The sequence below is a fragment of the Cebus imitator genome, unplaced genomic scaffold (assembly GCF_001604975.1).
Source record: "Cebus imitator isolate Cc_AM_T3 unplaced genomic scaffold, Cebus_imitator-1.0 Scaffold77, whole genome shotgun sequence".
Lineage (NCBI taxonomy): Eukaryota > Metazoa > Chordata > Mammalia > Primates > Cebidae > Cebus > Cebus imitator.
Genome location: NW_016107392.1, coordinates 3006727 through 3024997, shown reverse-complemented (window position 1 = coordinate 3024997; position 18271 = coordinate 3006727). Strand labels below are relative to the sequence as shown.

At 39.1% G+C, this 18271-nt stretch overlaps 1 protein-coding gene across 5 annotated transcripts in view; it reads right to left on the bottom strand.

Annotated features, from left to right (window-relative positions):
• The window catches only part of CHCHD3 (coiled-coil-helix-coiled-coil-helix domain containing 3), a 296049-nt gene that overhangs the window by 107426 nt on the left and 170352 nt on the right, over positions 1-18271 (bottom strand). The window lies entirely within an intron of this gene.

The window sequence follows — 18271 nt, the reverse complement described above, 5'->3', positions numbered from 1 at the left end:
AAAAAAAAAAAAAAAAAACAACAAAAGAAATATACACAAATAATATAAACTAGAAATTTACACAGAAAAAATACAAGTAATGAACACATGAAAAAAAATCCAACCCGACAGCAAATCAGATAACAACAAAGTAAGGTAACATGGTTTCATTCTTCATCCATCAAATTAACAAATATGTAAAAAAATATTCAATATTGGCAAGGATATAAGAAAACAGGCTCTCCTATACACTGCTGGTCAGAGTATAAATTGGTATACCCATTGTATAAATCAATCGGATAAAATTAACAAGTCTTTAAAATGTACATATACCCTGAGATCTAAAAACACTACTTACAGTACTTTTCTTAAGTACAATATGCAAAGGTGTTCATTATAGGATTGTTTAGACTTCATTACAAGGTTGTTTAGAACTGCAGAGAAATAAAAACAAACCAATCCAATGGCTAAATGAAATATGTACTCAAAGTATACCACGTAAAAAATTTAAAAAACTATATAAACCCAAGGGCGGTATGACCTCGTTTTTGCAGAAGAATATTCTACAAAATATCAACAGAGGTTACAGCAGAATGGTAGACCTATGGGCGGTTTCTATTTTCTTGTTTTTGCTTCTTTATATGTTCAAAATTAAAAACAAACATACTTTGTAGTCAAAGTACAAAAGGAAGAAATTTTTTAAGGTGAGGAAATAAATGTTGCTTGATGGTGATGGTGATTATACAATTATATGCATTTGTCAAAACTCATAGAACTGTATATCAGAAAAAATGAATTTACATAAATTTTTAAATGAATATAAATTAAGCATATTAAAATTTATAATAATAACAACTATAAATGTGTGAATGTGTGTATAAATCATTACTATCATTAATCTTCCTATGTGACCAATTTCACTTCTAGGCATTCAATCCTAGCAAATATTAAAAAATGAGAGAATTTATATCTAAGAAAATGCAACCAGTATTATTTAAAACAATAACTAAGAGTGAACAATAGAGGTTTGGGTAAATAAGATATAATCTGACAACAGGATATTGATTATAAAGATTTTGATCCAGCCATATAATCAAACAGTAAGAGTTTTTGAAAGCTGATATTTTAATAGAAAATTTTTAAAAATTCAAAATGTTAGGTGAGAAAAAAACACAATTCATGAAGTAGCATGGGCCCTAAGTTCCTAATTTTGTATGAGAAATGGGGGGGGGGAGGAGCAGAAGGGAGGGGCAGAGTACGCTGAGTGCTTGTTTATACTGACAGGGAAAAAAGTATAAAGTACTGTAAGACTTATAGTAGTTAGGATACATGTGGTGGATATATTTTTTATTTGGACTGTTTTTTATTTCCTATAATGAAGTTATTACTTCTGTAATCACAGAAAAATCTTTCAAACATCAATATTACATATGTTTACACTTGATTATGAGATGGAAATGTAGCATGGTAGGGCATCTATAATTATATTAACAATTCAAAAATTTTGTTTTAACAACTTGAACAGTTATATATAACATGGGAATTCTATTACTTACTAAATCCTGAATGTATCAGCACCTGGTTTTCTCTCCCATTCAATGTAAGTCATTATCTACCATGGCTATTAAAACACTCTTACTAAATAATGTTCCTTTTGTTCACACAGTGAAATTTTTTAAAATGTAAAGAAATCGTAATGGATATTCCATTATCATTATTTAGAAAACACTAAGAGAATTCAACACTTGAGCCTACTGAGAGCACTACATAGGTCATCAAACTTAATTTTGAAGAGCTGATTAAAACCTAAATAAAGGATGTACAGAAATAAGCTCATTCACTTTTCTAAGATATGATCCTTGAATAATTTTAAAACATGTCCGAAGCTCAGATATGTACACTAAAGACCAAAGAGGGGGACATTTCCTAAGACCCAACAACACCAAATTATAGGCCAGCAGCACACATCTTTCTCTGGACTGCAAACAGAATCAATAGTTTGAGATCCAGTGGGAAGAATAACAAAGTAAGAAACATGGCCACAACACTTTAATAGCACATTGCTTTGAAACAGTTAATATGATGCTAGGAGGAAAAGTCACACGATATGAATCCTGAAACTTAAATAAGCCTAGAATACATTGACTAAGCTAATAGCTGCTGAAGATGGAGAGTCACATTCAACTTTTAAAAAGTAGTTAACCTACTGCAAGAAAATAAAACTCTACAGAGCTCCCTAACACAGAATCATTGTAAATGAACAAATAAAAACAAAGAGGATTTCAACATTATTTATCAATATAGAATCATATCTTGGGGAAAAAAATGATATAAAACATTTTTCCCCGTCTACTATTTGCTATTCCTAGAAGAAATATGTATTGGATAGTTTTCAGATCTTGCCAGATTTTGGATAACATGGCTAGGCTGGAAAATGTGACACGATGTACTTAAGCGGATCATTATGGAAAACTAGAAGATCCCATAATGCAAGAGAAACAAAGAAAATATGGAAACCAAGCTCAAGGAGCCCAACACAAACATTTTGATGTCTTAACTTGGTATTGACAGCTAGATTAAAAGTGAAGTACATATGCTTACTTCCTTAAAGACTTGTCTCTTTTCAGCATGGGCTTGAAGGTGCTCCATGACAAAGGGTATAATAAAGTTCATACAAGAGAAAACTGGGATTATGAATATAGCATCCTGCGCTTTTAGGAACTTTACCTTCCCATGAATAATCCTGGGAAAATCCTTATGGCACAACCTTTTCGACATGACTATGCCCTGTTAGCCTTGGTTGCTCCGGGGGACTCCGGTGTGGCACCAAGTGCATGGCATTGGGAACTCGGTGACATCACAATCACTTAGCACAGATAATGTACTGTTACTTTGTATGTCAAGTATAAGGCATGTTAAGGCAAGATTCTGTGCTATGGGAGAGCTTGTATATTTTAAATGACAACGTTCCTTGAAATGTCAGTATTCAATTTTTAATAGCTCAGGTTAAAAAACAAAGCAGGTACCTACTCAACTTTCCATGAGATAACACTATGAAGCCAGAGATTACTAGGATTTAGAAAAGGCAACAACTTTCTAACAACATAAACAGGACATCCCAGTAACAATATATCCATTTATTCTAAATCTTGTAACAGTCTGAACCACACATACAGAAAACTGAGAAAGATTAGTCTTTCACGATGATATGGATAATCTTTGGTAGGCAAAATCTATTTTACAACTCACATAGGCAGATGAGCAAAAAAGAGTAGGAAAAAGAGCTTTATTTCTTGACAAAACTACATAGGAGGTGCAATATATACGAACCTAATAAAATTATATGCTGACATAAAACAAAGAAAAAGAACTGGAATATCAAAGGAGGCTGAACCATAAACTTGCAAGGTAATATTACATTTAGAAGCTATAAAACATGTTCACTGTGAATATCAATTAGTCGTAACAGAATAATTAAAGTAGCCATGTATTCAATTAATTGAATTCTGGACTTTCGTTAGGAGAAATTACATAGGGTTCACTGAGCTTTTTCCACGTGGCATTAATAAACAAAGAATTATACTTCTAGCACTGTATTCCAAACCACTCTAGAGGGTGACCTTCAGTAGGGTAACTCATCTAAGTGAACTTAAATGATGTCCAACCTATTATCATACTTTTCAGTGACCATTTAGAGGCATAGCATCAGCTTTAAGCAGACCCCAGCTTGAAATGTTTAACTGCACTGATGTCCACTAATGCTCTAACACCTAATATAAGTTGAACATAGACCAGAGAGATGAAAGACAAAAGCCCATTCTTCCAATTGACTTCTTTAACTGAAGTCCGGAACTCAAACCCAAGCACCCAGGATTATATCAAAGCAATTGGTTTTTGTTTGTTCTGTCTTCCCCTTCTCAGAGTTTCAAGATCCCTGATTGACATTTTAAGCTTTTTTATACTAATAACATAGTAAAAACAGCCAACTGATTATATCCTTTGCCACCTTGGGGTATGACATGGTTTGGCTCTGTGTCCCCAAACAAATTTTATCTTGACCTGTAATCCCCATAATCCCTGCATGTTGAGGGATGGACCAGATGGAAGGTGACTGGATCATGCGGGAGGTTTCCCCCTGCTATTCTCATGATAATGAGTGAGTGCTTACAAGACCTGATGGTTTTATAAGTATTTGATAGTTCCTCCTTCACAGGCTTTTCATGCTCCAGCTGCCTTGTAAAGAAGGTGCCTGCTTTCCCTTCTATTTCCATGATTGTGCGTTTCCTGAGGCCTTCCCACAAGTGCAATTGTGAGTCAATTAAATATCTTTCCTTTATAAAGTACCTGCTCTCAGGTAGCATCTTTACAGCAGTGTGAAAACAAATAACACAGTTAACTGGTACCAAGGTAGTGGGGCACTGCTATAAAGATACAGAAAATGTGGAAACAAGTTTCGAACTGGGTAACAGACAGATGTTGGAACAATTTGGAGAGCTCAGAAGAAGACAAGAAGATGTGGGAAAGTTTGGAACTTCTGAGAGACTTGTTGAACGGTTCTCACCAAAATCTGATAGGATATGGACAATGAAGTCCAGGCTGAGGTGGTCTCGGATAGAGATGAGGAACTTACTGGGAACTGGAACAAAGGTGACACTTGCTATGCTTTAGCAAAGAGACTGGTGGCATTTTGCCCCTGCCCTAGAGAACTGTGAAACTTTGAACTTGAGAGAGATGGCGTGAAGTTCAAACTTATGTTTAAAAGGAAAGCAGGGAATAAAAGTTTAGAAAATTGCAGCCTGACCCTGTGGTAGAAAAGAAGAACCTATTTTCTCGGGAGAAATTCAAGCCAGCAGCAAAGATTTGTTTAAGTAACAAGGAGCTAAATGTTAATCACTAAGACAATAAGGAAAATGTCTCCAGGGGATGTCAAAGACCTTCATGGCAGTCCCTCCCATCACAGGCCCAGAAATCTGGGAGGGAAAAATTGTTGCCTGGAACAAATGCAGGGCCTTGCTACTATGTACAGCCTTGGGACTTGGCACCCTGAGTCCCAACAGCTCCAGCTCTAGCCATGGCTACAAGGGGCCAGAGTAGAGCTCAGGCCACTGCTTCAGAGGGTGCAAGCCCCAAGCCTTAGCAGCTTTCATGTGAAGTTGGGTCTGCAGGTGCACAGAAGTCAAAAACTGAGGTTTAGGAACCTCCACCTACATTCCAGATGATGTATGGAAAAGCCTGGATATCCAAGCAGAAGTCTGCTGAATGGGCAGAGCCCTCATGGAGAAATGTGCAGTGCAGAAGGGAAATGTGTGGTTGGAGCCCCCACACAGAGTCCCCACTGGGGCACTGCCTAGTGGACCTGTGAGAAGAGGAACACTATCCTCCAGACCCCAGAATGATAGATCCACTGACAGCTTGCACAGTGTACCTAGAAACGCCGCAGGCACTCAGTGCCAGCCCATGAGAGCAGCATGGGGACAGCACCCTGCAAAACCACAGGGGCCAAGCTATCCAAGGCCATGAAAGCCCACCTCTTGCATGAGGGTGACCTGGATATGAGACATGAAGTCAAAGGAGATTATTTTAGAGCTTTAAGGCTTCAAGACTGCCCTGCTGATATTCGGTCTTGCATGGGCCCTTTATTTTGGCCAATTTCTCCTATTTGGAATGAGAGTTCTTACCCAATATCTGTATCCCCACTATATCCTGAATATAACTACCTTGCTTTTGACTTTACAGGCTCCTACATAGAAGGGATTTGCCTTGTCTCAAATGAAACTCTGGACTTAGACTTTTGGGTTAATGCTAGAATGAGTTAAGACTCTGGGGTACTGTGAGGAAGGCGTGCTAAATTTTGAAATGTAAAAAGAACCTTAGATTTGGCAGAGGCCGGGGTGGAATAATATGGTTTGGCTCTGTATCCCTACCCAAATTTCATCTCAAACTGTAAGACCTATAATCCCCACATGTTGAGGGATGGACCTGGTGGGAAGTGACCGGATCATGGCGGCAGTTTCTCCCTGCAGTTCTGGTGGATCATGAGTTTTATAAGTGTCTGAAAGCTCCTCTTTCACAGGCTCTTTCTCACTCCAGCCACCTTGTGAAAAAGGTGCTTAGTTCCCCTTTGTCTTCTGCCATAATTGTAAGATTCCTGAGGCCTCCTCAGACATGTGAAACTGTGGGTCAGTAAAACCTCTTTTCTTTATAAACTACCCAGTCTCAAGTACTTCTTCACAGCAGTGTGAAAATGGACTAATACAAAGGTGTATCTGTGACTCTCTTAAATAAGAATGCAGAGTCAAAAATGAATGATTTTTGAAATTAAAAAGTAAAGCCAACATTGAATAAAGAGAGGAGGTTGTTGGAGTACACAGATTTTGAATACAAAGTTATCTGGTGGTATTTTGCTTTAAATTTTCCCAGAAGTTCTGTCGTAACTTTTATGTACAGCACAGCACTTAGCAAAAGGAGCAAAATGCAGTGCTGGATGAAATCAGAACCAATTTTATAAACTTTCTTCTATAGCTTGAGAGAGAGGGGACAATTATAAACTATACATTTAGTCCTTTAGTTTTCTGGTTTTATTTCATAAATTGAAAGTTATTAGCATTATGACATAGTAAGAAACTCAGTGAGAAAAAAGAAGACTTAGGTAATCATGTCAACTCTGTGGAATCACCACATCACCATGCACTGACCCAGCCCAGTACCCATGTTCCAAAATCACTCTTGGTCACTACTTCCAGAGTCTTTGCCAAGTCACACCCTCGCACTTCTCCTACTTTTGCATCTAATAAAACCTTTCAATATGTTTCCTATGGCGCTTGTTTTTGACTTTACCTTGTATTATTCATGCTTACTTACCCACTGCTCCTCTCCTTAACTATAAACTCTCCAAGACAAGAGAAGGGCTTTCCTTCCCTCTGTCTGTATCTTTAGTTCAATCTACATCTGTACTTTCCACAAGGAAACACGCAGTATGTGGTAGCTGAATCAAATGAACTGCACTGAGGGCAAGAGTTTGTATAAAGTAAGTAGGTACAGCTTCTAGGAAGGAAATATGTCCTAATGTCCAGGATTCATTTCAAAATATCACATGATATACAGTGTGATTTTATGTGTACATTATTATGTAAGCTCTGAATTTGGTAATGCCAGTATGTTACTCAGGAATGCACAATCCAAGAGCAATCAGCAAGTATTCTTATTAGACGCTCGAAAAGTAGATGAGGCTACTAGAAGGGCTTTAGTCATCTGTGTCTTAATCAACAGTGATGTTTTGCTAATTAGCAAAATGACTGCTGGAAATGGGATTTTATTGGTGAAAATGGTCCATTAACTAGCATGATAAATGTTAGATATGAGTCCTTATTAGTAAAATGAAAGCTATCACAAAGATACCACAATTAGCTGCCATAGTATAAAGACACTCTATATCTGCTACATGAACTTGTTAAAAAAATCCAATGAGGCCTCTAGCTTTTACTGTAGGGTTGGTGCCTCAAAACTGATCCCTAAAAAGCTCTTTATCCAGCCATGTGTTCAAGACAGAGATTCTCATCTTTGGCACTATTAACAAGTCGGACCAGATAATTCTTTGTTGTGGAGACAAGTCTTACGTACTGTAGAAAGGTTAGCGGCACTTATGGCCTCTAACCCATACAGCCCAGCAGCACCACCCCCTACTATAAGCTGTGACAAGGAAAATGTCTCCAGACATTGCCAAACATTGCCTAGGAGGCAAAATCACCTCTGCGGAGAAACACAGGTTTAAGAGGTGATATGGTTTGGCTGTGTCCCCACCCATCTTGAATTGTAGCTCCCATAATTCCCAAAGTCATGGGAGGCATCTGATGGGAAGTAACTAAATCACGGGGGTAGAATTTTCCTGTGCTGTTCTCATCATAGTGAATAAGTCTCATGAAATCTGATGGTTTGATAAAGTGAAGTACCTCTGCACCAGCTCTCTTTGCCTGCCACCACGTAAGATGTGACTTTGCTCTTCCTTTGCCTTCCATCATGATTGTGAGGTTTCCCCAGCTACATGGAACTGTGAGTCCATTAAACCTCTTTTTCCTTATAAATCATCCAGTCTTGGATTTGTCTTTATTAGCAGCGTAAGAACAGACTACCACAAGAGGATTGTTGGTTGTTTGAAACCAAATACAAAAAGCATGTATCGGTCTCAGGTGGAACTTTCTTGCAAAGAAAATACTTAAAACAAGAGGAAACTGCAACTTCATTGAGTTTTACAAAACAGGTCATATGAATCATCTTTTACCGGCTTTCTAATCAATTTTTGATCAATAAAAATCTATATATTGCAGAATTGGGCTTGGGATTATCATCTAGTGGTAGTGTTGTGTTATTATCCAGTGGTCGTGTTGTGTTATCATCCAGTGGTAGTGGTGTGTAATCATCTAGTGGTCATGGTGTGAAATCATTTAGTGGTCATGGTGTGCAATCAGTTAGTGGTAGTGGTGTGTTATCATATAGTGGTAGTAGTGTGTTATCCAGTGGTAGTGTTGTGTTATCATTTAGTGGCAGTTTTGTGTTATCATCTAGTGGTAGGGTTGAATTGCAAAGGCATAAGGTACAAAAGCAATGAGAGTGGCTCACATCTTTGTAATGTAACAAATCATTTCCCAATGAGGAAAATACAGAAAATATGTACAAAAGCGTGTTCTTTAAAGCTTCTATCACTTATAAGACTTTGAATCCGTTTAACTTATGTTCATATCAGGTGGAGCTGAGATTCCATTGACATGAACTGGTTCTGGCTGTTTAACATTTGCTCTGCTTGGGCAGTGACCATGCCACACCTGGTGTTAAATATTTTATATATAATTCCTGAGAACAAGGCATATTGTGATTCCATTATACCTTACAAGTTTCATGTTACAAAGTAACATGACATTTCCACATGAAAGGTGCTGAAACATATCACTGCATCAGCTCAGTGACATATATTCTGTGCTCTCCTCCCAACAACCATTTAAAACAAGAACACTCATGACAATCCCCAACCCATAAGAAACATTAAATAAATGCTGAATCAAAAATGAAATGAACTGCTAGGATTTCAGAATTCTAACATAAGCAGTCTTATCTTCTCTAATGACCATGGCTTCAGCTACTACATGTTTATGAAAGACACAGTGAATATAAACAGCCAACAAGCCTAAAAGAAAAGACCATGTTGAATCAAATTCAGCCACTGAATATAAAATACAGCTCCAAAAAAAGCTAAGTTCTATAAAATAAATTCAGGACTCTATGTCACAGCATCATTAGCAAGCTTAAAAGCCTTAAAGCTAAGAATTAGCACTGAAAGAGGAAAAAGTGGTAAAAAAAAAAAAGAGGCCATATTCTCTAAAACTGTGTGATTATATGGACTTAGAGCAGGAGGGGCTTTTACTATGAAAGTCAGCTCCAGCGCAGACTGGTGTTACCAACTACTGAATGCTACCATCGCTGGTAAAAGTAGGGAAGTCTCAATGCTAAACCACAGCTGCTGTGAGTACAGGGTGGGAAGAAATACTAAGCATTTTGAGTTACATAACTTAAGGTGCAATCATACTAAAATATCCCTATCTTCTTATTCCATATTGTGGGGAATAAAGCTTCCATTTCCAGGCACTTACATATAATCTTGTTTTACCATGGAGATTAAAAATCTCAGAAGCACCGTGACACAGAGACGCTACTTAAATTGCACTGTGTGCACCAAGGTATTTGGTGTCAGTGAACTGACAAATAAATTGGACAACAATATGGAGACAATTACTGCACAACTTCTGAAATTCTTTTCTTGTACTAACTTGTATTTGTTCGATTTAAATTTAGACTTAATGCTCACACTATTGGGACCAATTGGCCACTCAACCTCTTTTCCTGCAATCTGTTTCACATTCAGAGTGAAGAAAACATCCAGAGATCACTCAGTTCATTTTGTAGGAAGTAAGCGAGGCTCCAAGCTCTTTGTCAGCTTAGGGAATTCTTGAAGGTCAGAAAAAGAATTAGTTCTGGGACTCCTGCCTCTTTTATAGCAGTGTACTTTCCATCGCTCTGACTTTATTTCTCCTCATGCCGGCTTGAAGAGAAGAAAATGTGAAAAATGACTAATCAAACATGTAGCAATTTTCAGCCCTACTCAACATAAAGATTTGTTTTTAAAGATTTTCTGCAACAGTTACTGCACACTACACTAAAATTATTTTCAAAACCACCTGTATGCTATGTCAGTTCAGGTCTTCTGGGATGGAGATGCTGGGACAAAAAGTTCAAGAGACTGATTATGGATGGGGACATGTCTGGGAAGGGTAGGGGAGAGAAGGAGCAGAAGAAAGCAGGAGAGCCTCACACTGTGCTGCAGATCCAACACCAGCAACAGGAGAGAAGGAAGGAAGACTACCTGCAGCTCTGAGAAAATCTGAGTCAGGCTGATGGGGAGCCCCAGAGCATGCGGTGGTCCCCAAAGGTGCGGCAACTTTGATGCTCTCAGCTGACTGTACCACACCCTTTGAAGCAGGTTCTCTTAAAGACAGAGCTAAAGGGCACGCTCCTATGGCTGCCACACAATCAGATTTGTTAATTAACACAAAACAAAATGATGGCAACAAACATCAACTTCCACTTCAAACAGAATATAAACCAGCAGAGAATGAGGTTTACGTGTGTTTGTATATAGCAGTTCCCTTTAGAATTGCTTCACTTACGCAGGCCAGGCTGAGTAAATCCAATTGAACTTATGGAATACTACTTGATCTGTAAGTTCTATCAAGTAAAAAAAGCAACAAAATAGGCATCAGACAATTAAAGCTTTCATTCCATCTTGGCTGCTAGCTTATGGTCTACAGCAAATCACCTAACCTTTCTGGATCTGTCTCTTATTTGTACAATTCAGAGGATAGCCTAACTAATATCTAAGACCCCTCTAACATTCACATTTCATGCATTACATTTACCACAACATTTCTTCTATTATTCATTTTGAATCTACTAAGTAGCTAGGCCAGAGGAAATTCAATAAATGCATATGTTCTGCTGCCAAATTGCTAGGATGCTAGAGGCCCACATTAAACATTTGGAAATAACCATGTGTATGTGACACCTGGTTGCCAGGGGCAGACACTGTGTGGCAGCAGCAATGTTCCTTCTCTGCCTGACTTGGCACCGGCAGTGGGTTTGCAACCACCAGAACAGGGCATCAGCAGTATTTGCTGGGCTGCCTTCTGAACCTCATACCACTTGCAAACTCAAATAGGTAAGACTGGGGCTACAAGGGGTCACTTTTCTAAAACAACCTCAGCTCACTGCTGCTAACCAAATCACACTCATTCTTATCTTCTACATAAAAAGGAGCAAGGCCAGAAAACAATGAGGCATGTTCGTCCTGTTTATGTTTCTTTACAGAGGCTGGTACAATTTCGTTGTCTGTACATTTAACTTATGCAAACTCAACTGCCCAGGGTGAAGGAGGGAGAGAGAATAATTTAAGTAGTACTCAGGGCTCCATTTAACTCCACAAGAAAGCCTGAAATGGGAGACATACATCACATCTCTCAATTCGTCTCATCTCCCGCATGCCCTTGCAGAGTAAGCATCTCTTCCCAGTGAATGGAACTCTAGTGGTTGAACTTACACAGGTTTCATTCACAAACCTTTAAATGAAAGCCAGCACTTTCATGTAGTGCTCAACGAAAGAAAACTTCTAACACAGAATGGAAAAAAAAAAAAAAACCTAGCAGAGCTGGCTCCTAAGAATAATTTTGAACAAAAGAAATGTTTACCTTATGTGCTGATTTTAAAACTTAATCCTTAAGTATGATGCAACTCCACTGTATTCTAAAGAATTTGGAGGCTGGGCACAGTGGCTTATGCCTATAATCCCAGCACTTTGGGAGGCTGAGGTGGGCAAATCACGAGGTCAGGAGTTTGAGACCAGCCTGGCCAACATGGTAAAATCTCATCTCTACTAAAAATACACAAATTAGCTGGGTGTGGTAGTAGGCACCTGTAGTCCCAGCTTCTTGGGAGGCTGAGGCAGGAGAATTGCTCAAACCTGGGAAGCAGAGGACGCAGTGAGCCAAGATGGTGCCACTGCACTCCAGCCTGGGTGATGGAGCAAGACACCTTCTCAAAACAAAAACAGGAGAAAAAAGAAAAAGGAGTTGGAAAAGCATGTAAAGGATAAAAATTGCTTTCTAAGGAAATATTCCACAACAGCCACTGGCAATGAAAGCGCAACACAGCACTCAGCCCTATACAGCGTCACGGTTTTCCCCAAACCCAGTAGTGAAAGGTTTCTTGAAAACCTCCAGCCCCTGTACAAAGCCTCCAGCTTACCTAACCAAGGAAAAGAAGTTAAGAGATAAGATCATGGGAATAACAAATGATAACCTGTGGCCTAAACAAAGCAAGAAGGGAAAGAAGCCTTAGAAGGGAGCAATGGAAAGAAGAGAATGCACTCAAAGCACGAGTCACCCAAATAGAAAGCAACAGCCGAACACAAGGTAGGATGCAAATTAGCCACCTCCGCGCTGGGATCGAGGTGACTGAAGAGAGACACACTATCATCTGCCCATTCAAGAACCCACCCTGAGCCAAAGGCAAAGGCCACAGGAGGGAGGCAGGTGGTCCTCTTGTCTGACTCAGTCCTCAAGCCTGGCTGTTTTAGACTTAGCTTTGTTCACATCCCTATTTGTGAACGATACTCTTGTGTCGAAAGACCAAAATGAAGCAAAGAGCTCCACAACTGCAAGTTCAAGAAACTCTTGGCATACCAGAGTTTTGCTGTCAAGAAACTCAGGAACAGACATGATCAGCATGTCAACTTACAATTTTTAACATCATTTGTCACCTTGAAAGACCTGTAACTACATAATCACGTAGAAAGCAGTGAGGCCTCATTGCTTTCTACGTGATTATGTAGTTACAGGTCTTTCAAGGTGAAGTATTGTCTCCCAGTATTTTCAGGGGACTGGTTCCACAACTCCCCAAGACCAAAATCCACAAATGCTCAAGTCCCTGATATAAAATGGCATAGTATTTGCATATAAACCATGTACCTACTCCCATACATGTTAAATCATCTCTAACTTACTTATAATACCTAATACAAAGTAAATGCTATGTAAGTAATTGCTATCCTGTATTGATTTTTTTATTTGTATTATTTTTAGTTGTTACGTTGGGTTTTTTTTTTTCTGAATATTTTCAATCCTTGGTTGGTTGAATCTGCAGATGTAGAACCCGTGGACACAAGGGACCAACTGTAGTACAGTTTGTTCATGAGCCTTTTAATTTTTTTAGCTTACAGTTAAGGAAACAAGTTGCAGACAAGAGACTTGTCTGAAATCCACAAGCTGAAAGAGCTGTCTCATGAACACAGAATTTCTGATTCTTCCCAGGAGAGCTCACCAGGCAGAGGCATCTCTAGGTTCGAACCCAACAACAAAAAGCAACCTCATAATTCTGATTTGGTCTGGCCTTCTGGGAAGTCAGAATATTATTAACTACCTGGCATGGGTATCCTACCTGCTTTATGGCTATAGTTATTGTTTTAATCACACATTGCCTTTCTGGCTTAAAAATCATCTGACTGTGGGTAGGATTTTCATTAACCGTCATTCGATCAGATGCTAGAAAGCTCTTCGCAACTGTTCAAACTGAAGAACTAAGTGATCAGATTCCAGACCAGAGGAAAGTGATTCCCACCCTTAAGCCTTTTAAACCACATGTGACTATATAGCATGTAAAATGATCTTAATGACAAACCACGAATGACATCTAATGCCGTATTTCTCAGCTATCGAAAATACCCAGACAAAGGACAAGCATGGGGCTCAGGCCTGTAATCCCAGCACTTTGGGAGGCCAAGATGGGGGATCATTTGAGGTCAGGAGTCCAAGACCAGCCCGGGCAACATGAGACCTCATCTCTACAAAAGATTTTTTAAAAAATTATATATATCTCAGCTGGCCATGGTGGCATGTGCCTGTAGTCCCAGTGACTTAAGAGGCTGAGACAGGAGGATCACTTGAGCCCAGGAGGTCAAGGCTGCAGTGAGCTATTATCATGCCACTGTACTCCAGTCTGGGCATCACAGCAAGACCTTGGGTCCAGAAAAAAACCCAAAACTTTTTTTTTTTTTTAAAGAATCATACATATTTAAGGTGGAGGCAGGAATATATCCTAGATACCAAGGCCCGTGGAAGTTAAAGACACTTTTAGGATCATAAAGCTAACTATTCATGAGTTAAGAATAGAATGCACCAGGAGGCGGATGTTGCGGTGAGCCGAGATCGTGCCATTGCACTCCAGTCTGGGTAACAAGAGCGAAACTCCGCCTCAAAAAAAAAAAAAAAAAAAAAGAATGCAGATTATTCTGACTCACATTTTAAAGTTGGCATACTAAACAATGCCTCAATATTCTTAAAAACTTACCTGTAAACAAGAATCCAAAAATAAAAATCCTCAATATGTTATTCCAAACATAACATCACCAACCACCCCACCCCTGCCACCACATACACACAGATATATTTAAAAGCATGCATGAACCATCTATTTGCATGGGCTGATCATCTGCGGAGCTTCTAAGATGCAATTCCTTTCCGGAGGCATTGACTAATCAAGATGAGTACCGACCGCACTGCAGAGTGGACAAAGATACTGCCACAAATTAAAATAGCTGCATGAAAATATATTCACTGAAAGTAACAGACATATATATTAAGCATAAATAACCAAGACACGTAATTCAATTAGTATGGTAAGAGAAATATTTCACTGAAAGCAATGGCTCGATTCTTTAGACATTTACGATACTATGCAAAAAGAGTGGATATTAACTGCACTTGCTACAAAAATTATAACTCTGTGAGGTGAAGCATATGGTAATTAGCTGGATTTAACCATTCCGCAGTGTGTGATATATAATTCAAAACATCACATTGTACACAATAAATACAATGTTACCTGTTGATTTAAGAAAATTTTTAATTAAAAAAATTTACAAGATTAGCCAGCTATCAATTTTTTAAACTGTTTAATGGTTTGTGATCCTTGCCATTTGTCACTGTGCACAAAGTATTCTAGGCAACAGTATGGCATTAGTGCTTTTTCTAACAACAAAAAAGACAGCCTGTTTGCCTTGAAAAATGGGTACCACCTGCTATTAATCTGAAACTGAAAACAAGCAGTGTAATGACAGTTAGCAAGTTAACACCCCCTCCACTTCTTTCCTAAAGACGAGCATGAGTGCCATTTCATAATCTTTTCAAAATTCTTTTCTAAAAAGTTCTAAGAAATGGATTTATATTTTACTACTAATAATGACATATGAGATTATTAAAACCAGACACTGTGCCCCTGCAGTGTGGCACGCCTGGTTTAAGCGCCGAAGGAATTCCCTCTCAAACCCCCCTACCTTTTTCCTTTTTTCTTTTTGTCTGGTGTCAGATGAATACAGCAGTAATGATGACATGATCAAGGAAGGGCTGACAACCAGCTGGAATATTTGTTAAAAAAAAGACTGCCTAGCAGGTCTTTGCAACAAGCTATCTTTTGTCCTCCTGTAGCTTTCTGTCACCTGAGGTAGCCTGCATCCTCTGGAGAGGAAATGCAACATAAAACTATTAATTGATCTACTGTCCAAATAGTTCCTGTAACACTTTGGAGAACTTTTGCAATTTGGTTGGTAGAATGGCTAGAACAGCCAGGCCACCAACTTACTCAGCTCTAAGCACAAAGCCTGATCTAAGCAGAACACACAATTCATGATCACTGATAAATGACTCTGGGGCATTCTGAATGTGCCTCTTCCTGCCAGAAGAAATAAAACATACCCTGTATACATGCTGACATGTTAAGTTAAATGCTAAAATAATTTACTCATCTGAAGAACAAAATAAACTTAATATGTCTATTCATTTATTCAATAAGCACTCAGTGAAAACCTATTTTGTACAAGACCCTCAGACACTGAACTAGATGGGGCAGACTACAATAAATAACTTGCCTATTGCATCTCATTCAATGACCATAAACCACAATCCTAAAGCTCCCATTTACACACAGAGCTATAAAACTACCAAGAATCCATTCCTGTCTAGAGATGCCACGTTTTCGGGAACTTATAAATTGGCGTAGAGGGCAGTGCACAGCTTGTAAACACAAGCAACCGTAATAGAAGATAATATACGATAAGGACAGTAAATGCTGCCGGGAAAATAAAGGAGTGCATCAACTGGACTAGAACTTGAAAGCCAGATGAGTAGGATTTAGCTGGGCAGAGATAGGGTCAAAGGCCATCGCAAGAAAAGCGACAAGAAACAGAGACACAGAGGAGGGAAGAAAGGAAGCCTCAGCAAGTCTATCAGTTGACGAGGGAATTACAGTAAGAGGGCCAGAAAATAAGTGGGAACTAGTCTGTAGGAAGACTTAACTGGCTAAGAGGTCTGGACTTCATCCTGTAGGCCATGGGGGGGCCTCTAAAGGTTTTTGAGCACAATGAAAACAGTATTTTAGGAAGATTAATCTTGGTATGTAGGATGTATTAGAAAGAGGGGAGAATGCCACTAGGGAGACCATTAAAAGGCCTGTTGAAAGGATCCAAGTGTGAGATAACAGGACCTGCATGAGCTGAATGACAGCTATGTTTCTACCAGCACTTTCTAAATATCTTCTAAAGTAAAGGTATAGATTCTAGTGAGAGGGCAGTGAACTGCAGAACTGAAAAAAAACAAACCATGGTCAAAAATCGAGGGAAATGTGCAAGAATTAACGCAATACATCCATACCATGACTATGCCACAGAAAATCTCCAAAGAGAATAACACTGAAAACTATGCAATTTGAAGATAGGCCCACAGATACATTTAAGAGATCAAACACACTATTCTAACATGAAATTAATTAATTAAAAAGGAAAATATAATTAATGAAAGAGAAGGAAATTTGGGACATGTCATCATGAGGTGTTAGGAATTGTTTTCTTTAACCATGAGTCTTGGTGTGCAGTTGAGAATCTGGTGTTTAAGAGAATTATGCTGCCATTGCACAGGAAAACATAACTGGGAGTTTCCCTGTGTCCAACTTGACACAAGTACCAATGTCCTTCCATCAAAAATTCAAATCTGCTACAGTGTAACACCAAATTTTAAGTCCTTTATCCTAAATAAAAGGCTACTATATAGTCTCCAACAACAGAAAAATCATGGTGGCTCTAGATACAAATTTTTTAATGTCCTAACTTTAACATTTGTTCAGATATTTCACTGCGATATTGTTTAGTATGCCATCTTCAAAACGTGAGTCAAAGTAACCTGCACTTTCATCTTAAAAGTATCCTTTCACATCTGAGGCCCTTGGTTTCTAAAGCATGGTCTAAAGGTTAAAACGCTATACTCTCCTCCAATAATCACACCATCCTTTCCAATAACTGGCTAAGATACCCAAGGAAGAAGGTCAGAAGCATAAGCCCTTGAAAGTACTGGGTCCAGGCCAGGCAGGCTCATATAGGTCCCTGCGGACCGTTGGAAAAAAAATGGAAGACAGAGGCAAAGGGATAGATACCTAACCTCAAGAGTCTGGGGAAAGCCACTTCTAAATAGCAAAGATTAATAATAACTAATAGTTGCATAGTACTTCAGAATGTTATAAATACTCATATTTGTTGTGTCATATAATTCTCAAAATAATGCTAGGCCTTAATTAAATTCTCAAAGTTACGTCTAGGGATACAGTTTGGCTTGGCTGTGTCCCCACCCAAATCTCATCTTGAATTATAGTTCCCATGATCTCCACATGTTGTGAGAGGGACCCAGTAAGAGGTAATTGAATCATGGGGGCAGCTACCTGCTTGCTGTTCTCATTACAGTGAGTTCTCACAAGCTGTGATGGTTTTATAAGGGGCTTCTCCCCATTTGCTTGGCACTTTTCCTTCCTACCACCATGTGAAGAAGGATGTGTTTGCTTCCCCTTCTGCCATGATTTTAAGATTCCTGAGGCCTCCCAGCCCTCTAGTACTGTGAGTCAATTAAACCTCTTTCCTCTATAAATTACCCAAGACCAGGCGCAGTGGTTCACTCCTGTCCCCGCACTTTGGGAGGCCGAGGCAGGCGGATCACTTGAGATCAGGAGCTCAAGACCAGTCTGGCCAACATAGTGAAACCCCATCTCTACTAAAAACACAAAATCAGCAGTTTGGTGGTGCACGCTGTTGTCCCAGCTACTTGGGAGGCTGAGGCAGGAGAATCGCTTGAACCCCAGGAGGTGGTGGTTGCAGTGA